This window comes from Mus musculus, chromosome 8, assembly GCF_000001635.26.
Source record: "Mus musculus strain C57BL/6J chromosome 8, GRCm38.p6 C57BL/6J".
Classification (NCBI taxonomy): domain Eukaryota; kingdom Metazoa; phylum Chordata; class Mammalia; order Rodentia; family Muridae; genus Mus; species Mus musculus.
This window is the reverse complement of record NC_000074.6, coordinates 113,398,724-113,420,916: the sequence shown is the minus strand read 5'-3', so window position 1 is coordinate 113,420,916 and position 22,193 is coordinate 113,398,724. Positions and strand designations below refer to the sequence as shown.

The window sequence follows — 22,193 nt, the reverse complement described above, 5'->3', positions numbered from 1 at the left end:
TCAGGAGTCTTACCTTCCTCCTTGTTCTTTGTAGCTTCTTGCTGGGGTAATTAGAAACTTGTCCCCAGGGCTGGCAAGATGGCTCAGTGAGTAAGAGCACTGACTGCTCTTCTGAAGGCCATGAGTTCAAATCCCAGCAACCACATAGTGGCTCACAACCACCCGTAATGAGATGTGATGCCTTCTTCTGGCATGTCTGAAGACAGCTACAGTGTATTTATGTGTAATTATAAATACATCTTTGGGCTGGAGCGAGCAGGGACTGAGCGAGCAGGGTTGACCGGATTGAGCAGAGGTACTGAAAATTCAATTTCCAACAACCACATGAAGGCTCACAACCATCTGTTCAGCTACAGTGTACCCAATATACATAAGATAAGATAAATAAATAAATCTTTAAAATGAATAAATAAGTCTTTAAAAAGGAAGAAAGGAGGAAAGGAAGAAAGAACCAAAGGAAAGAAGGAAGGAAACTTGGCCCCTGTTATGGACAAATTATCTATTCACCTACTTAGTTCCAGCTTGCTTAAAATAGCCTCATGCTTCCCATGCTGCCCGGTAAGAAACACAGCTTAGTAGAGAAAACTGCTTGCATTCGGTTCTATTCATCATTAGCCCACACTATCTTTTCTGAGAGTTCATCTTCCCCTTCCGACAAGAAGACACCATACATTTGCAGCTGATACATTTGTCTCCCATTGCCCTGTTACTTTGCCAAACCCAGCTGCTGAAGACCTATCTGTTGAATCTCAGAGATCATCATAGGAAACCTTAGGCTCCTTTATGGAGTTCTGCTTACTATAAAAAGGTGTACACATTTGTTACTATTGATATGCTATTTTAAGGTCCCTCATATCCAGGTTGAGGTGTGAAAGTCTGGGGGATGTTGGGTACATGTCTATGACTGTGGTTGAAAGGTAGATATTATATTTAATTGTAATCTTTAAATATGTGCTGTATTTTCTATATGAATCATGCTTGAGTGACATTGTTACAAATGTAAAAGTTTGCACTGGTTACATGCTTTACTTGTGGTGTACTGATACACTAAGTTGCCTGGTCACCCCCAAAGGTCAACACTGGCCAATATATCACACCTCACATATTCTTGAAGCTCACTTGGTAGACAGTATCTTCCCCTGCAACCCACCCCTGGTGATCCCAGATCTACATCTATTCATTTCTTTCCTTAGAATTTGCTGCTTTTAGAATGTCACACGAGCAGTATCATACAGTAAGTATATAGTTTGGGGGCTTGGTTTGTAGCACTTAACAGAATGTATTTAAGAACTGTTTGTGTTGTTGCTGCAAGCAAGTCTCCCTGCCTTTTACAGCTGGGCCCTCTACACTGTAGATGGCGACAAAGCTTGTTTTCAACCATGATGTAGTATGCAATGATTGTAAGGTTCACCGAAAATGACAGGCTTGCCTTAATCCCTCTCCATAGAACTTTGTCTGCTTAAGGGATTATGCTTTTCTCAGATTCCTTGCTTTTTGCAAGTAGCAAGAAATACACACACACACACACACACACACACACACACACACACACACACACACACACACACATACACACACATACACGATTGACTTCTAGATCAAGCCGGCTTCCATATCGTATTGACTTGTATAGCTAATGCAGTGTCATACTGACATCTGTTGAAGCTGAAGGGAATTTCCATAGGCTGGAAAACTAAAACGGTCTGCATAAAAGCTCTCTACAACCAGTTAGTCCCCCCTGTCTCCTTGGGGTCAACTGTGATTCCTGTTTGTAGAGGCTCAGTCAAATTTCAAATAGTTCCTTCAAGGCTATAAAACAGAAAGAAAATTTCATGATCCCTGTGCAGAATATTACTAGCATTAAAAATTGATTATGAATTCCTCAAAGACAAAGAATTTAAATGTGAGGATTAATGAAACCCTTAAATGCTCATACTCTCTTACATCTTCGCGATTGCAATCTGATTTGTTAATTCTAATAAGTTAAGGGATATGCTCTAAAGGGAAGAAAAATGTTTTCCAGGAGAAAAAGGGAGAAAATTTTGCTAATTGTAAATGCATAATACATGCATAGTCTATTAAGATCAAATTATTCTTTGCCCTCAAAGAGAAATCTTTATTTTTTTCTTCATAGAAGTAAATAATCAAGACACAATTTAAAACAACTAATTTTATTTATTTTGTATTGGGATGAATGGCGAGATGCTTGGTTGTACATGGTGCACGTTGGTGGTCAAAGGACAGTGTGTAGAAGCAAGTCCTCTCCTACGACCATGTGTGGTCCTGGGACTTGAACGCAGAAGGTAAAACTTGGAGACAGGTGCCTTAAGCTCACTAAGCAATGCATTGCTAAGCCAAATGTGTCTGTCGACTATGATCCTTTCTGACATTCAGTATGCATTTAAACATATATGTATGTATGGATGGATAAGAAAAAATAACACACAGGATGCATAGGGGAATGTTACTCAAGCAGGAGTGTCTTACAGATTTGGACATCGTGTTTTTCCTCATGGTGCTTTGAAAGCATCGATACCATGCATGGATTAGGAAAGTATTCAGAAAAACAGCCTCATAGAACAGAGTTCAAATCTGAGTTTTGAAACAATGTTCCTGATTGAGGGCAAAATAATTTTCGTGAAAGAAAAATACCTCCTTTAAGCAGTTTAAGCTCATGATTTTGCTGCAGGGGTTAGAAAATAAGCAAGACACACGCAGGTGATGTCATTTTCCGATGGCATGATGCTAGCAGGGAGATTGGCCTCAGGTTTTCTCTTCCAAGTTAAATCCAGTGTTTATTGGGGACTAGGAAATGTTCTCACACACATTTGCATGGAAGTTCATGTTCCTTGGAGCTAATTAGTCACAAACTAATTACTGTACTGTCACTGACCCCTAACACTTGGTCGAATCACTTAAAGATTCACTTTGTAAAGATAGCTTAAAAATATTTCAGAGGGCTGGCAAGATGGTGAAGGTATCGGCTGTGCAAACCCGATTCCCTGATCCCAACGTGGAGGGACAAAACCAACCTCCTTAGACAGTTGCCTTCTAATGTCCACATGTGGGCTGTGGCATGCAAACACACATATAAGTGTTCTCACACACCCACAATCATAATAAATTGAATTTTTTATATGTTTTTAGGATGTTTCAACAATTTCGAATGGATGAATGTATGTGGAATAGAGCCACCATCTCCCCTTGTCCGGTTTTCAACCTCACTCTTGGAGAGAAGGGGAGAGCCAGCAGATGCAGGTAAACTCAAACCCCTGTGATTTTAAATAGAAAATATCAAATTATCTGCCTTTCTCTAGAAGCCACGTCCAGTTGTTCCCCTAGGCTCCCATAAATAGCAATACCAATAATACCAATCAGACTTGTTTCATCTTTAAAATAAAGGTTTTTTTTCCCCCGTTCCAGGCTAAAGGTCCTTTATGTTGCTCACATGCAGACAATATATTCTGGGCAGTGTTCTCGTGAAAGAAGGTTAAAAGACGAGCATGTGAAGCACAAAAGTGGTTGGATGAGTTAAAGGTCTGTTTTTCAGTTGGCCTTTCCGATCTAGAGTTACACAGACTACATCTTAGCTCCTCCATCCAAGGAAGGGCTGCAGAAAGATTGACCTGCTGGCATCTATGGCAGCATGGGCCACTTTCATAGTGGGACTGAGGGAAAATCTGACCTTTCAAGGCACCCGGGGAGCTGGATTCCAAAGGGGAAAGTGGAAATTAAAGAAACAATGGGGCACAGGTGTTGCCGTAGACACCTGTGGGATGCTGTTTGGCCTCAGACTGTTGCAGAGGCAGAGGAAGAGCTGAGGGTGAGGCAAGGCAGTGCAGGAGAGGATCTCTAGCAGTTTAAATCGTGCAGCAGTCCTACGGTCATGGTCAGAACACCCTGGAGATTAGAAATGGAGTTGTAGCTCACTGTACAGAGCATTTCTAGCTTGCGTGAGGCTCAGGGTTCCATTCCAACAACCATAATAAATGAAGGATTCATCCTGGAGGATTGGCAAGAGGCTTTCATCCAGACGTCTTGATTCAATCTTTCTGGGTTGGAGACGGAGTGATGCCATTGCTGTTGGTCAGATGATGACATTGAAGAGCACTGGATTAGGGAAACTCAGGGTCTTCCAGGTCCTTTAGGCTGTGTGGCTTGTGTTGTTTGTTTTGGCGTGAGGGACTAAGAACCAAACCTAGGTGCATGTGCCAGTGGGTTATACCCTTAGTCTTCTTGCTACTCTTTATTTCTGAGTGTCTCAACAAATCTCTTAGACTGCCCTTGATAGGCTAGGCAGACCTTGAAACTGCAATCCTCCTGCCTCAGCTTCTTGAATAGCAGGGAATCACAGAACTGAGCCACCAGGGCAGCTAGGTTATAATTTTAAGAACTTGAGAAAATGACATGGGGATACAGGGAATGATTGATATAAACTGAATGTTTCTTCATGGAGGCAATAAAGGGATTAAAGAATAAGACAACATTTAGTTAAGACTGAAGAATAACCAATAGTGACTTCTGATTAAAAGTAACATCGCTAGCATCCTTTAAAATCCATTTTAACCATCCACATCATTTCCATTTCTTTTTTAATCTGCAAACTAATCTCCTGTTTTAGGCAAAAAGAACTAAAAGCATATATTTTATATTTGAGATCAATGTAGGCTTTTTACACATCTCTACATATCATGCACATATAATTATAAACCATATATATGCATATATATATATATATATACACACACACATATACAGTTTATAATTAAAGCCTATGGAAATTTTAAATTCAAAATAAAATTAGTGATCGCTAACTGCAGCATAATCGAGTGGCTCAAGAGCTTCCCCTCTGAGTACCAAACTGAATCTTCTGGGTGAGAAATTTAGAAAGGTAAGTCACCTATGATGGTGTAATGTAAATTACACGTCAAGGAGTTATAGTCGACCGCCTTGGCTGGGCGTTGGACCTTAGCAGCATGCATAATTCACAGAAAAGTATGGAGTGAAGACATATGGAGTAACCTTCGGAAATAAATCAAGGAAAATGCAGTTACTAGTCTACAGAGTAGTTTACCTGGAGGAAGGTAATGTGAAGGAAAACAGTCTATCATTCTGCAGAGCTCAACGCCACCCTTGATGAACGTTATCCGGGGCTACATATTACATGTGGAATAGGAAATATGCCTGCCTGAATATCTGCCACATGGAAAGGAATCAGCCACACATATTGATAAGTGAGCGGAGCAGCACAGGTATTAAATTAAGCAGAAACACTTCACTTTGATCGTGGAGTTCAGGCAGAGGGGAAAAAGCTGGAGGAAGAAAACTTAGCTAGGGGCCTAGAGGGGTATAATTAGTTCCCAGGCAGGCACTGGGCAATCACATGACCCCCTCCCATACTCCTGACCTATTACTTATTCCATCACCGAGCAACTACAAGGCAGCAGAGTTTTCTTGATAAATGGGATATCTCCAGACAACGGTGGTAAGCAATGTGCAGAAATCTTACCTGTTTAAGAAATACTTGGACTTAAAGAAGTTTTGCTGTTGTTCTTGTTGTTAAGTTCTAGTGATATTTATAGATTTTTCCAAATGTTTCCTCTGTGCCTATAAAGGACATGAGTCCTGATTTTTTATATAAATTAAGATGCTTCTTGCACACATGAAACAGCAATGAATCTAAGTCTTTAAAGTAGAAATCCTCTCCTATGAGTTTCCAGGAAAGTTAGTAATGAAGATAAGAATCCGGATGGTGATCTGAGAATCTAACTTGATTCACTGTTCTTCAAGGAAAATATTCCCCATAATAACAACAACAGTCACAACAACAAAACCACTTGTATTGATTTGATTTTGTGTGTGTGTGTACACGCATGCAGAAAAACAGGCAACGGGCCCTTGATTACCCAAGGCAGTGAGACAGAAAGAAGCAATAGGTCAGAGGAGTACACGGTACAGCATTCCAGGACTTTCTTTAGGACTCTGAATTGCGCTTTACTATGTAGATTATGTTATTAAAGAAGTACTTAGGTTGGAGCAGGCTCTATTTTCTTGGGTGTGTTTGTTTCTTACCTCGGCTCACGTGGACTTCTTTTACTGTTAGTTGTAATCAAGGCATCATCACAGAGATCTTCAATACAAGCAGTCAACCGGTGAGGTTGTTCCAGGAAGCATTGAGAGGTGAAAGGCAGTGGAGGAAAGAACATAGGAAGCCACTGGTGGTGGTTTGAATATGCTTGGCCCAGGAAGTGGCACTGTTAGGAGGTGTGGCCTTGTTAGAGGAAGTGTGTCACTGTGGATGTGGGCTTTGAGACCCTTTTTCTAACCAGTGGAGACGGCTGAGTCTTCTCCTGACTGCCTTCAGATTAAGATGTAGAACTCTTTGCTCCTTCTCAGGCACCGTGATTATCTGGATGCTACCATGCCTCCTATCATGATCATAATGGACAGAATCTCTGAATCCTTAAGCCAGCCCCAAGTAAATGTGTTCACTTGGAGGTTTCCTTAGTAATTACTTAATCTCTCCTTCAAGAGTGAATGCGAACACTAAGGAAGAGTGGGGGGCTGACGCCAGGCAACTTGTTTAGAAGGTAAATAGGTGGTGAGCCTCATCTCCAAAGGTGGGATTTGGAGGCAAAACTGAGTCTTATTAAACAAATCTTGATTAGGGTATATTAAGTATAAAGTAACCGGCTTTGCTGTGACACCTTCAAGCATGTACACAAGGTATCTGATAATATTCATTCCTCCATGTATGCACACCAGTGCCCCCATCACTTGCAACGATCATCTCCTAATCTAACAGTTCCCCAGACCATTTTCACTTCTGTTTACTTTTCATCCGTCCATCTTTCCTTCCTTTCTTCTGTTCTTTCTTTCTTCACAGATGAGAAAACACACAATTCTTGTCTTTCTGAGTCTGAAGTGTTGTTTACCAGTTCCATCTTTTTCTTTCTTTCTTTCTTTCTTTCTTTCTTTCTTTCTTTCTTTCTTTCTTTCTTTCTCTCTCTCTCTCTCTCTCTCTCTCTCTCTCTCTCTCTCTCTCTCTCTCTCTCTCTTTCTTTCTTTTTTTGAGACAGGGTTTCTCTATATAGCCCTGACTGTCCTGGAACTCACTCTGTAGCCTAGGCTGGCCTCAAACTCAGAGATCTGCCTGCCTCTGCCTCCTGAGTGCTGGGTTAAAGGCACGTACCACCATGACTAGGCAACTCTGTTCTTTTTAATGGGTTTTCTATTGTTTAGACATGTGCTACCTATTCTTGATGCTTCATCAAGAGAGGGGATTTATTTTGGTTTACAGTTCCTGTGGACGATATATAGTCCCTCATAGCCTGGGAGGTGGGGCAGCAGGGGCAGGAAGCTGACTGGTCGGGTTTCATTTGCATTCAGAAAGTTGAGAGTGAACAAGTACCACAGCCAGGCCTTAAAGCATTGGGGTGCAATCTTCTACTGTTGGGGCCCTTTAATACAATTCCTCATATTGTGGTGATCCCCCACCACCACCATAAAATTGTCTCGTTGCTATTTCATAACTATAGCTTTGCTACTGTTGTGAATTGTAATGTAAATATCTGATCTACAGCATATCGAATATGGGGCCCTCTAAGGGGCGTAACCCACAGGTTGAGAACCGTTTCACCTAAAGCCTCAAGGTCCTGGCTTAGTCACCTATTTCCTTCAGCAACGCTTCACCTCCTAAAGGTTCCACAACTTTCTGAAACAGTCATTCAAGCACATTAGCCTATGAGGCGCATTTTCCGCTCAAGGCACGACACCCATCTAGAATTTAGACGAGGTGACCTTCAAAGAGATTTGCTCATTATAATTGCATTGATTCCCGTCCAGTCAATGGGATGGACTTCCCAAAAAAGGAACACACAGGAGTATGGAGGGAAACGGTTCCCTGCACTTTATGAGATGGGCTCTCCCCAGAGACCCATCAATTAGAGGTAAAGGCAATAAAGGGAAAATTTTGCCCCATCTGGTTCCGCATAAAACTCCCCAAGAGCTTTGACAAAGAGTCTCCTCCGCAATGCGAGGGCCAACCTCTGGGGAGGCATTTGTTTTTCCGGCTCCTCGCAATGCTTTCTCTTCTTAGCGGTGTTATTTCAGTAGAGCCAGATGACACGCTCTTGCTATTTTTATAAGATTTTAAAGGCTTAAGCAGGGCAAATATGTCTCCTCAAGCTGCCTTCTGCAATAAGCCTGATGCTAAGGCAGCTTTATGTGCCATAAAGAGTAACATTAGCCTCATGGAGCGACAGGCGATTTCCAATAATCTAAAGGATGATTCCTTGGTTTCAGATCAGGGCAAGGAAGGCTTTATATGATTTCACCATTTTTTTTTTTTTAGACGCTACCTGTATAAAGTAAATTATATTTTGGCCAAGATACTGTTTCTCCACTTCTGCAAGCTACTGGTTGGTATTCAGTGTTTTTGTTGAGTATAGAAAGTCGCACTAGTGAAGACTTACCTTGCTATTATGGGGAGCTCACGGTAGCCCAGGCTAGCCTTGGATTTCTGATCCTATCATCAGCTTCCTAGCATTGTAATTACAGGTCTGAGCCACTGTGCCTGGTTTATGGCAGAATTCGGGTCTCCATGCATGCTGGGAAAGTGTTTTCACATCCCCAACCCGAGGGTACTTTTTATATTCAATAAGGAGTAAGCACTCTCTCACATTATTATTTTTTTTTTTTTTTGTGCCTGTCTCTGACCATTTACCATCACAGCTGAATTCATGTCCTTTTTGACAGGACAGCCCTACCTGGAACACCTGTTGTCATTTAAAATATATCCAACATAGAGTTTATTTCCTTTTTCCAAAATTCAAAGTTTGACTTCTAATTTTTAGCTGACTCATAAGCTTACATTCCTAGATCCCTTGTTCTTGAGTATAAATTAAAGCCCTCAGAATAAATTCATTGATTCAATCACTCAAATCCTTACGCATTTCTCAATTTGCCAGTCTGCACTGAATGCCAACCCCAGTGATTTTCTGGGATCTTTGCTGTCCTGGCTTTTCCCATCTTCCATCTCTTCTACTTGTATAACAGCAAGATCATCAACAAAACAGGGTTTAGTCATGTAAATACTATTATTATTGGGTAATTTTGAATTGGTTCCTCATTGCCTGAGATTCAGGAATGCTCTTTTCCCTATAATTTGGTCATGGTACACTTTCTAATTTTCTAAGTTGTCTCCCATTCTTTGCTGTTCTCTTCTACTGTGCTGGTTGGTGTTGTCAACTTGACATAAACCTAGACATATCTTGGAAGACAGAATCCTAGTTAAGAAAATGTCTCCATAATATTGGCTTGTATTCGAGTCTGGGGAGTATTGCATTCATTAATGATTCTTATGGGAATGCCCAGCTCATTGTGGGTGGTGCTGTTCCAGGGCAGGTGGTCCTGGGTTGTATGAGAAAGAAGTCTGAGCAAACCCTGGAGAGCTAACCAGAACACAGTGTCTGTCCATAGCCCCTGCTTCAGATCCTGTCTTTAGGATCTTGCTGTGAGTTCTTTCCCTGTCTTCCTTCAGCGATGGGCTGTAAGTTGTAAAGTGAAGTAAGTCATTTCCTCCCCAGGTTGCTTTGGTCATGGTGTTTTATCACCATCTTAAGATATCTGCTTCCACAGAGAATCATAATGGGCGCATGCACACACTCATCTACACATACACATACCTTTGTGTATGTGCATGTTGAAGAAAGAACTTGCATATGGATTTTCTGCCTTTGCACTGATATCCCACACAAACACATGGGAACACTCCCAACCCCCTCCCATCATCTCCTTTTTTTCTAAGCAGTAGTTCTCAGTCTGTGGGTCATGACCCTTTTGCAGGTTACGTATCAGATATCCTACATATCAGATGTTTACATAATAATTCATAACAGTAGCCACATGACAATTATGAAGTAGCAATGATATAATTTTATGGTTGTTGAGGGGGGAATCACTACAACATGAGGAACTGTATTCAAGGGTCTAGCATTAGGAAAGTTAAGAACCTTTAGAATCTAAAGGCTATATAAGATTTGACCCTGCAAGTTCTGGGCCTCAGAGCCCTGAGACTATTAAGTTGACTATCACCGATTCACAAGAGCTCTAGTCTCCACATAATCTGCTCTCCTTGCCAATGTACTGAAAGAGACAAAGGAGGCCCTTTCTAGGGTGGCTTCCATATTGAAAGTTTTATGACTTGTGTCCTAATAAAATATTGTGTCTGGACCCGTAATCCCTGCCATTATCACTTATATTATTGAATACTGTTGGGTATCCAGGGGTTTGTGATGGCTAACATATGTCTTTGTCCTGCTATGAAATTGCAAGCCCCAGCAGTTTGCCTGCGTGGGGCTCAGAGCATCCATTGAGAGCACACGAGAGTGGTTGGCATGTGTCTTTCTCAGGTAGTTTGAGATGCAAGTATGAGCTGTTATCCTAGCCTATCACAACCATCTGGAAAATCACGAATGTGCATTTTTTTTAAAGTATGCTATATTCTCAACATCTTCACAACAAATGACAAATTTAAAACTCCAACAAGATCCCCTCTGAACGGAGGCTGTTGGCCTGCTCCTCTTAAGTTGATGTACCCCCGGTGAGCCGAATAATAATCCATCTGGAGCTAAGTCCTCCTCCTCCATGTCTCTGCCATTTTACCTTGGAAAATTCCACATCATGCAGTAGTGCCCAACGTGATCATTAAGTAAAACTGTAATTAAGGTGACATCGGCAGTTTCGGTAATTAGAGTCTTGCTGTAACTGTAAGGTAAAAATAACATTCTGTGCCGCTGCAGCCGGGCAGCTGTGGGCTCACACTGATAATGTACCTCGGCAATTTAACATGACTAATGGTGTGAGCTCTTCTTCACAGGGGATTGTGTGTTAATCTTCAAAAGTTTCAGCTCCACAGTTTGTCCAAATGTTGCTTCTTTCTTAGTCTGCGGTGGTCCTCATAGCCAGTTTCTTGGTTCTCAGCTAAGTTTTCTGAAATCAACTGTTATAACCATACCAATAGGTGTCAGGCGCATCTCTAACTTTGAAGGACCCAGCAACAACCAGGCAGGGGGATCACTGGGTGGGGCTTGTATTAGCCTCTTGCCGACATTTTCCATATACACTCACACACGACTAGTCTTAAATGTATTATTTTTCTGTATGTGTGTGTGTTCTTGTGCGAATATATGTGCACCATGTGTGTACAGGAACCTGTGGAGGTTATGAGAGGTCGTGTGGGTGCTAGGAACTGGGTACTCCTCAGTAGGTGCTCTTGACTGCTGAGCCATCTATCTAGCTCAGTCCCCTTCAGAGAAGTGTCTTGCACATTACAATCTGGAAGTTTGTTGTCCCAGACAGTCCAGCTATAAGGTCTGTTATGGTCCCCAAATGAAGTCACCCATTGAAGTAATCAGGAAAGGGCTTTTGTTCATTACTTCCATTAGTTTTATTTGTGAACCCTTTGATTGTGACTCTTGCCCATTTGCCTCTTAGAATGTTATTTATTTTAGATGCTCTTTATATATTAAAGTCTTAACTCTTTATTGTGATAGTAATTGTACATATATGTCCCAGTTTTTTGTTTGCTTTTTGTTTCCTACAATATTTTTTGTCAAATGACATTTTAAAAAATGGTCAAATTTAATGATCTTTTCTCATATAGTTGCTTGATGTTGAATCATAGCTAACATTTTTCTCTTGTTATAATTTATGGAATAATTTGTCCATGTTTTTCCTGCTAATGCTTGTATGCTTTCATGTTAGCCTTTCCTACACTTCTAAGCAATGAGAGAAATTTTATTTCCAAAGAGGGACCACTCTTTCACCACTTCCTGAGCATGAAACTTTTTTTTTTTAAATCACATTTCCACATGACGTGGCAACAGGACTTTTACAATATCACTTTTGCTATTTTACAACCTCAAAATGGAATTTAAGACGTGAAAAGACTTAAAACATTTAGTATCAACCAGCATTAACTTGGTGCCATTAATCTAGGCAGGCCTAGAATTGCTTAAAGGATAAAGTGTGGTTTTGTTTTGTTTTGTTTTCTTTTTGTTTTTGTTCATTTGTTTCGTATGTGTGTAATGTAATGAACTTCAGGAAGATAAAAGCAATTATCAATTGGCAACATAATACTTAAATATATTGATAATATGATATTTACTACTGTTATGATTATGGAGTATGACACTGTTGAAAATGGCTTGGTTAGAACCTAGCACTTCAAAGAGCCTGTAGATATTGCAATATTATTGTAATATGTAACTCCTCAGCCTAAAGTGTGGATAAAAATTTTGGATCCCATACACCTAAAACCTTATTTTTTCAAGGAAAAGCTCATTATTTGTTGCACTGTGCTGGCCTTTCCTAGATAACTTATGTGGGATGTTGGATTTGGACGGAGCACTCTTGATCTTGGCTGTCAGCATCTGCCGGGTTGATAATCTGCTTGCCTGGTGATTGCAACCTTAGCTTCTTTTCAGCCTCTCTAAGGTAATATCAGCAGTGAAATCAAGAGTTCTGAATTTGCATATTCAAACTCAAAGTGAGGGCTGGCAGATGGCTCAGCAGGTAAAGGCACTGAGAGCCAAGCTGAATACTGGAGTCTGATTCCTCAGACCCACATGGTAGAGGAAACTGAGTCCTCCAAGCTGACATTTGTTCTGTGGCGCAAACACACACACACAGGCACACGCACATGCGCGCACACACACACACTCATGCACTCGCGCACGCAAAGTAAAATGAAATGAAAACTTAAAAATGCTTAAAGTGAGAGAACATTTTCCTGTTCTCACCTGCAGCTTTCAAAATGCATTCCATGCCTATGTTCCGCCAAGTCCAGGGAAACAAGGATTTTGAGCTGGAGGCTGGGAGCAATAAGAAAGGAGAATTTTCTTACTTAGGAAGTGAGCTCCTTTCACCCACCAGTGTGGTTGGTCTAAAGTCCTCTCATTCTGACAGCTTTGCCTCAATTGTCATCTATGGGCAAGTCACCTTCCTGCATGCTTCTCTTTAGACCAACTCAACACACACCCTCTGCAACCTCGTCCATCCCTGTTAGCGGGATGACCTTCCATTATTGAGGTGTCTCTATTTATTGTTCTTTTGATCCAGTTGTCTATGTATTTCTTTAAGCCTGGAATGTTTTACTGAGCTGTATGGTTCTATGTGTATGCTCCATGGACTATACCTGGTACAAGAGATGAGCAATAGCCTGACCTTTGACCTGTTTTTCTTTTAGGGATCTCATGAGAACAGACAACAAAGAAGCATGTATTGCCATGTAGTCATCTTTTTACATTGACACTTGCTTTGCTACCAATAATTATTGAACTTCTATGATGTCTCTTGCATCTATGTCTCAAGGCATAGATGTCTGAGACATTTCCTACCCAGACCACCATGCAAAACTCAAGTTCATACTCAGGATATTTTGATATATAATAAACTTGAGTGATGCCCTAATCAGGATACACTATCACCGAGATCTGTTATCCAGGCACAACAATTAACATACTATGAATATTTCAAAGTAGGCACAGACAGTACAAATTGCACCATGAATAATTACACATGGAAGACATAATGAATCTTTGTGTGATTGAAAGCCTGACAGAAAATCAAAGGACCAAAGGGAGCCATGCAGTGGATGAAAGGGATAAATTGGAAAACTAGTAAAGCATGTTAAATCTGTTCCTAGCCTGGAATTAAAAGGTAAGAATTCAACAGCCCCAGTAACATCTCTTCAAGACTTATGGAAACACTCCTCTTGGCAGCAGATAACTTTCAACATGGCAATGTGATTGTGTAAGTTGGTGGTTCAGTATAAAACTCTAGAAACAATCACCTGGCTCATTCCATTTTAGTTTATTATGCTTCTCCAAGACATTTTATAAAATAGGTTTATTTCATTGTTAATTATGTATATGTCTACGTGTGGGGATGTTCAAGTCAGGGCAATACCCACAGAGGCCAGAAAAGGGCTTTGAATCCCCCACGTTGGAGTTATATGTGGTTGTGAACCTTAAAGTTCCTCCTAGAAACATAACTCTGGTCACATTCAAGAGAGGCAAGCGCTCTTAATCCCTGAAACATCTTTCTAGCCCATTTCCTGGTTGTTTTAAATGTTATAAGATACTGGGAGAAAATGCCAAAGAAACATAATATTACAATTTCTGCCCCACTTTTTGTCTAGTCCTAAGTCTCAAGAGAAACTGCCTATAAGAGTCTAGTGTGGACTTTCCTTGGCAATTTCCAGACTGTATGCCTTGTGGATGGTTGACATAAGCATGCATGCTTGAGTTTGCATGCATACATGCATGCTGATAACTCACATCATGTGACACAAGCCACATCCTGAACATCATTACAGTCTTATGTGCCATAATTGTATAAAACGTGGAATTTTAGGTCCACAAGACACAGAAAGTTTTTTTGTTTGTCTGTTTTCCATTTGTTTGCTTCAACCTGGCCCATCAGCTCTTCAAATCTTACTTTGGACTTGTTAATTTGAAGAAGAAACATTGAGATTTACGGTGTTGTAGTTTTCTGGTTAGCTTCGGCTGTCAACCTGACACAGTGTAGAGTCATCTGAGAAGCATTCTCAACTGAAGGGCTGCCCAGATCAGACTGGCCTGTGTGCTTGTTTATAGTGGATTACCTTGAGTGTCAATTGAGGTAGTCAGGCTCAGCCCACTGAGGGTGGCACCACTCCTTATGCAGATGGTCCTGGATTCATAAGAAAGCTGAGCATGAGCCTGGATGCCAGCCATCAAGCATCATCCCCTGTGGTTCCCTCTCTACTTCTTTGATTTCTTGAGGTAAGCTCCTTGATTGGAGATAGTGCTGTATGGATCAGCAAGCCAGCCTGGCTTTCAGGTTCCCTCATTGAGTTTTTGCCTTAAATTCTCTCAAACCATTTCCTCCCCTAATTCTTTTTGGAGTGGGGCATGCACGTGTTTCATTACAGCAACAGAAAGGAAAAATAAAAACCCTTGGCTTCCTAAAGTCTTAAAAAGCTCTGTGTTCCGTTTAAGGCAGACAGCTTTGCCATTCCCGCAATGTACATCTTGAAAGGCTGCATTAAGTCTTTCAGATTTAATTAATTAGCCCTATATATGTTAGATCTGAACACCGAAGACAAAATTCCTGAAGTCAGCTGTAGCATTTGCATCTGGCTAAACCAAGAAGAAAGAAATGGTGTCAGCAGTAAAGAGTCTGTGTGTGTTAAGGGCTGGGTTTCCTTGTCAGATGAGTCCTGTAAGAGGCCGAAGGTAAAGACAACCAAAGCCACAGCAGTGAAGTTATCCATCTGTAGCCAGTTATGGACCTCCTCTTCTTTATTTGGGCTTGTGCGTTTGCTTAGTTTCTTGACAAATATGCAAAGCAGTTCCCTGTGGAGGTCCTTTCTTTCCAGGTATTTTCCTATCAAACACTTGAATGGGAAGAACAGCTGGCCAGGGCCACAGAGAGACATTAGGAAGAAAACAGCAGTTGTGGAGACAGTGGAAGCTCTGAACAGACCTCGTGGGATGTGGATTTTGGCTCTGTGCTCCTGGAAGAGCAATGACTTTTGGCAGACACGTTCACTCTTATATTTCCTACCATTTCATAATCCTAATAACTGCAGATCGGAGGCCAACCCTAGCTCTTATTTTTACAAAGTCTATAAACATCTTTGTTTAGAATGCAACCAGGGAAGAAAGAGATGGATGGCAATATTGGTCATTTCCCCCTCTAATTGCTGATTCAGTTCTTACTCAGTTAAAAATTCAAATTCTGAGTTCTCTGACTGAAGATAACAAACATATACAATTATTATATTTTTGGAGCAGTCAGATCATTTGGGTCAATCAAATTTAGTACATGAGAGGATTAGGCATGAATGTCGTATATCATTGTTTTGTTTTAAACTGAGCATTTCTGAATATGTTCTAGGAACTCTCACAGGACTATAGGATCAGAACCTCGATGCTTAACAGTGGTGTGCCTGTAGGTTGGCACCAAGCCTCCTTAAAAACGTTAATGATCGGATTTACTTTGTTTCTTGTAGTGCTAGAAAAAATTTCCACGGTTGAGTTACGAAGATGGCTCAGCGCTTAAGAACACTCAGTGTTCTTTCAGGGGACTCAAGTTGGATTACCCCAGCGCCCATATTGGGCAGCTCACAATCATCTGTAAATCCGGCACCAGGAAGGTTCTATGGCTCTGGTTTCTGTGGGTGCCTGCACTTGCATGCACGCGCACGCGTACGTACACGCACACGCACACGCACACACACACACACACAGAGAGAGAGAGAGAGAGAGAGAGAGAGAGAGAGAGAGAGAGAGAGAGGAAGAAATAAAAGTAAATCCAAAGAAATTGAAAACCTAGATGCCTTATAATAAAATGGGGCAGATCAGAAATTCACCAAAGAAACAGATGAGATGGTACAATACTTTTGAGTCTCACTCCTAGAACTCGTGTATAAAAGCCAGATGTGGTGGCGTACTTCTTTAATCTCAGCATTCTTACAGTGAGTATGGTGGCAGAGACAGGAGGATTGCCCTGAAGCTCTGGACCATCTAGCTTGCAGTACATGGCACAACAGCAGAACAGGAGACCCTGCCTCAACAAGGTGGAAAGAGAAACAACTCCTTAAAGTTGTTCTCTGACCTCCATACACAGTGTATGCATGTCTACACACACATACACACACACACACATTACACACACACACACACACACATTACACACACACACACACACACATATATACACATACACACACACACACACTCACACACAAATAGACACATACACACACATATACACACACACTTACACATACACTCTCACACACTAGTTCACATACCACATTCACACACACACACTTCCATACTCATACACATTCATACACTCACACTCACACACACACTCACATACACACTCATAAATGAATAGATGAAATATTTGAAAAAATGTCATCAGGATTATGAAAACTTTAACAATGTTTTCAGTTGTCTAGCATTTGGTGAAATTATGTGTTCTTTTATAATCTGGATACCACTTACTTAGCTCACGATAGAGGCACCTATGGAACATCATATTTTTGAGAACGAATATGGCTCTTATACTTCTAAGATGGCCGATTCTGTAAAAGAATAAACAAACACGTAAAGGTGCTTGCATTTCCATATGAATAGGCCGACAGTTGATTGACACTTGAGTGACACAGGCTGTGTGTGCTCTTCTTGCAATAAAGCAGTGATTTTATATGACTACCACACAACCTGTAGCTATTAGGAATTAGTAATAATGAAGTCTCAGATGCTTCAGTTAAATCCCAATGTGAAATCCTCTCAGATGCCATCTGAACATTCACAGTGAAAGGACAGCACTCTATAGACTAATATGACACACTCATACCGTCTTACAGTAACAACAAATACCAGCATGCTCTCGGCTGACATTTATAAAGACGGACATTATAGCTTGGGGTAGCTAGGGCAGCATAGTAACAGCTGCCTCTTTCAGAAGAATTTTAGGATACTCTATGACAGTAGCCATTTGTCCAAAAACCTGGGTAAGTGATATTTGCCAAACAAAGCTGGTCAAGGTGACAGGACACTCAGAGCCCTGGTGAGAGGTTGTCACAGATAAGCATTCTGAATATATTGGTATTTTCCCTTCTGAGAAATAGAAGATGTCGGTCTGGGAGGGCATGTGATATCTTCCCATGTTCAAGGTTATATTTGGAAGAAGGAATGCCTTCAACTCGTGGGCATAAATGTCCCAAAGAATGACAATGAGCTACTAGCTGGTGGGTTCACACACCCAAGGAAGACTTTCTAGGAAACCAATTCTATGCATCTCAGACCATAAAGGGGGCCTTTGAGAGCAGAGTGGGGCCATGCACAGGTATCCCCTGCTTCAGGTGCGAAGAGAGTGAACCTTGGATCCAAGGAGCTACCTCAGTGGAGAAAGTGCTAGCTGCATAGGCATGAGGGCCCCAGTTCAGATTCCCAGCACCCACATATAGGTAGTCAGGTGCAGTGGTTTGTGCCTATGTTCCCAGTTCCCTGGGGTGGGGTGGGGGGCAGGGAGAACGACTCCCAGAGCTCGATGGCTGCTTGGCCTAGCCAAATCTGTAAGCTCCAGGTTCAGTGGGAGACTCTGTCTCAAGAAACATAATGCAGAATGATTGAAGAAGACACACAATATTGCTACCTGGCCTTTACATGTGCACACACACACACACACACACACACACACACACACAAAGTGGGAGGAGGGAAATGGGAAGGGAGAGGGGGAGGGAGATGGGAAGGGAGAGGGGGAGGAAAGGGGAGGGAAGAGGAGTAGGGGGAGGGTTAGGGGAAGGGATGGGGAGGGGGGAGGGAGGAGCAGGAAGGTAGAGACAGAGACAGAGAGACAGAGAGAGAGAGAGAGAGAGAGAGACAGAGAGAGAGACAGACAGACAGAGAGAGAGAGAGAACGAAGCATGTCCCTGACTTCAGTCCTTTGGTCTCTGGTAAGTCATTGAAAGCAAAGGAGATAGATTCTCACAGAGATAAGACTGGCAGTGCTCAAATACAATCTGATTTTGTTCTGTTTGAAAATGCTTTGTAGTAGCACAGTGTTCCTGTGTGTCAGGAGATGCAGGAATTCAAATGAGCTCTGGGAAAAGGAAGGGAAGCATGAGAAGACACGTTGAAGTCCCCCAGTGCCTAACAGATGGCATCAAACCAAAATTGAGGGTGATAATCAATGTCAAAACATCTTAGAGTTCTATTGACAGGAGGTGCAGAGATGAAAGCTAATCTGAGATGCGTAATGAAAAATGCAAAGCGGGGTGGGGGGGAGAGAGAATGGAGAGAATAGAGAGAAGAGAGAGAGACTCGGAAGACATCTTAGAGCAGAGTGTGAACCACAACTGAAGCCAAGTGTGAGTTACTTCTAGCCTTTTTCAAATGTATTTTCTAGTAAATACAAAGCTGAGACGTCAACAATGGGCACATTCTGACCCTATCACTGTTCATTTGACTTTATTTAGAAGTACCCATGAATGCCATGGATGGATGGATTAATATTCCTGTGCTACTATCGTTTGAGTTTGCCTGCCTACTCCCCAAAGCTTCCTGTGAAGGACGGAAGCTTTGTCCCTAGGATAGCTGTACTGAAGATGGGGGGATCCTAAAGATGTATGGCTTGGGCAATTAATAAGGCCACTAAGGTCTGTGCATTTACCAAGGGCTAGTATTCATTCTGAGACATGACTTAGCTCTGGGGCTTTCTCAAAAAGCTGAAGAGGTGAAGCCCGAAGTCTTGGAGTTTGAGCATGAAAAAAACTGTAAAGTAAATTAACTTTCCCTCTTTATAAATGCCCAAGTGTTAGGTATTTTGTTATGGCGACAGAAGGTGAACACCGCTTATGTCTATATTAATTTCTGAGATGTTGCATGATGAAGCTCCACAAGCAAGATTATAACATGGGGTTTGTGCTGTGGTATAAATTATCTGTTCGCCCATTCTACTGGCTAGTTTTGTGTTAACCTGACACAGCTGGAGTTATCACAGAGAAAGGAGCTTCAGTTGAGGAAATGCCTCCATGAGATCCAGCTGTAAGGCATTTTCTCAATTAGTGATCAAGGGGGAAAGGCCCCTTGTGGGTGGGACCATCTCTGGGCTGGTAGTCTTGGTTCTATAAGAGAGCAGACTGAGCAAGCCAGGGGAAGCAAACCAGTAAGGAACATCCCTCCATGGCTTCTGCATCAGCTCCTGCTTTCTGACCTGCTTGAGTTCCAGTCCTGCATCCTTTGGTGATCAACAGATTATGGAAATGTAAGCCGAATAAACCCTTTCCTCCCCAACTTGCTTCTTGGTCATGATGTTTGTGGAGGAATAGAAACCCTGACTAAAACACCCACCAAATGTGATCTTGGATATTGCTAAGGGAATTTCCACACATTCTATTACACATGAGCCAATAGGCAACAGCAGTGCCATACTGTATCCCCAGACTAACGGTTCTACACCACCCCTAACTGAAGGCATGACCATCTAACAGTAAGATTGTGGCAGAGGTATTATAAGGAGATATTAATTTATTGTCTTTTTTTGTTTTTATAAAGAAGCCTTCTTTCACTGTCTGGAGCATACCAGAGATTTCTCAGTTTCCTGCATGTCTGTCCTCTTAGTGAGAGTCTCATATGATTGACAGCTCTCACATCCCAGAGATTTAAAAGGAGGATTTTTGAAAAAAAAATATTTCCCTGAAATTTGGCAGAATGTAGTCAGGTAACTGGGCGAAATGAATGGCAGTATTTTTAATTTTTGAGCAAAACAGAAAACCAAAAGTGTGTGTGGGGGGGATCAAACTCTAACTGGCTTAAATAATTTAGGAAATTTATTGACATACATCTGAAATACATGAAAGCCACAGAATTCAGGCATGATCTCATCAGGGCTTTGAAGTATTTTCCTATAATCCCACTGTATTTGATCCCCTCTGTTATATTTAGAGTGCAGGCAGAGTCAATGGTCAAATTCCCATCCTAGCAGGCAAGTCAGGGAAGCTAAGTGCACCTTCTAAAGTGCAGAGCAACCTCTACTGTGTGGACTTTCAAGTCTTAGGCACTTGCTGTGTCATGTCTCCTCCCATTGCCCACCCCTGAGTGGTCTGGTTGGTCTACTTTATGAGCAGGGGAGGCATTTTTAGAGCCTGTCCTTCCCCCCCTATTCAATCTGTTACTGTTAGATGAGCCTTTCTTGAATGGTTTAGCCATGCCATGAGCGTATCTTCCAGGTAGGGCAGAGGTCAAAGATTATAAATCACTGAAAGTAGGTGAAATGTTTCGGGAAAGCAACATAATTTTGCAAGCTTATTTTACTGATATCATTTATAACTATTAATACATAATTATTATGGAAAAAATTGCAGGGTAAATATGACAATAACTATTGTACTAACTCTACACCTTTGTGACTAAAGTCACAAAACAGCATTTTTCCTAATTGCTCTATATAATTTTGAATAATATACTTTAGGTATATTTATATTTGTACATCACAGTGTAATTTGGGATGTGTGTGTATAATTTCTAGCTAGGACACACTTCTGTGCTAGATATAATCACTGTTGCTCACTCTACTTACTCCTGATACATTTAAGGAAACAACAAACAAACAAACAAAAACCCACAGGAGAACAAGTGATGGTGAATTTGGTGTTTTCTGGAAGTCTCTCATGCTCTCCTGTGATCTGTGAAATTTGCTGTGGTTTGACACAGACAAACAGCTATCCTTGGGCTCCACTTCCAGTGGGCTACCCATAACAATCAACAATGGAGGCCGCCACCCATGTGTAGGTCCCTCTCATCTTCCACTTTCTGGAGTAGGGAGGTTCTCTCTTTTGTTCTTAGCTCCACCTGATTGTTGGTCCTTTCCCGCCACCCCTAATCTCTCTACCCCTGTGTCGTGTAGCACGAGCTAATATCCAGCTTGCTCCGTTCCGTTTTCCTGTTCATCTTGTTCACCACCATTTTGGCTGGTTCCCCATATTAACTACCCTGTACTGAGTTACATAGAGCTGGTGTTCCTATTCCTGCCTGATCCTCACTGATAAACATCACTAAACTTCAATGTCCTGAAATTCTGAGATTACTAATGATCCCTGCCCCCACACCCAGGAATAAAACTATTCTTTACAGTCCTAGTGTGATTTATTTATTTTTCTCTAAAAATATGGATTTCCTGATTTAAACATTACTGGGGCTTTCTTTGAAATCTATAATTCCTACAGTGATTTAATTCCTTTACTTCAAAAAGGTGTGTGTTGAAACCCATTAAAACCAATTATAAGCACATTAATGAAAATACACTATTTCTACTACTTTTGATCAAATTCCCTTATTGGGTCATCTTCGAAATAAAATTGCAGGCATCTGTTTTATGAGAAATGGCATATGGAGGGGGAAGGACCTTACCATTGTAGTTGAAGCTTAGATAGTTTATTGAAACACATGCGTATTGAACATCCAGCACTTTGATAAACCACACAGAATACACTACGTGGTAGCTGGAGCCCCGAGAGCATCGATCCCCTGGACGGCTGGGTTGCCTTTCAGATGATGGAGGCTTTACACATTTGTCTTTGTGATGAATTGATCGGTCACCAGGAAGAGAAATTTACTGCATCTGGC

General features: G+C 41.5%; 1 long non-coding RNA gene across 1 annotated transcript in view; it reads left to right on the top strand.

Annotated features, from left to right (window-relative positions):
- Nucleotides 1-22,193, top strand: part of Gm29955 — a 53,807-nt gene that overhangs the window by 4,926 nt on the left and 26,688 nt on the right. Inside the window, exon 2 of the long non-coding RNA XR_388044.2 lies at nt 3,148-3,258. This is a non-coding gene — a long non-coding RNA (predicted gene, 29955). The remainder of the gene's footprint in view (nt 1-3,147; nt 3,259-22,193) is intronic.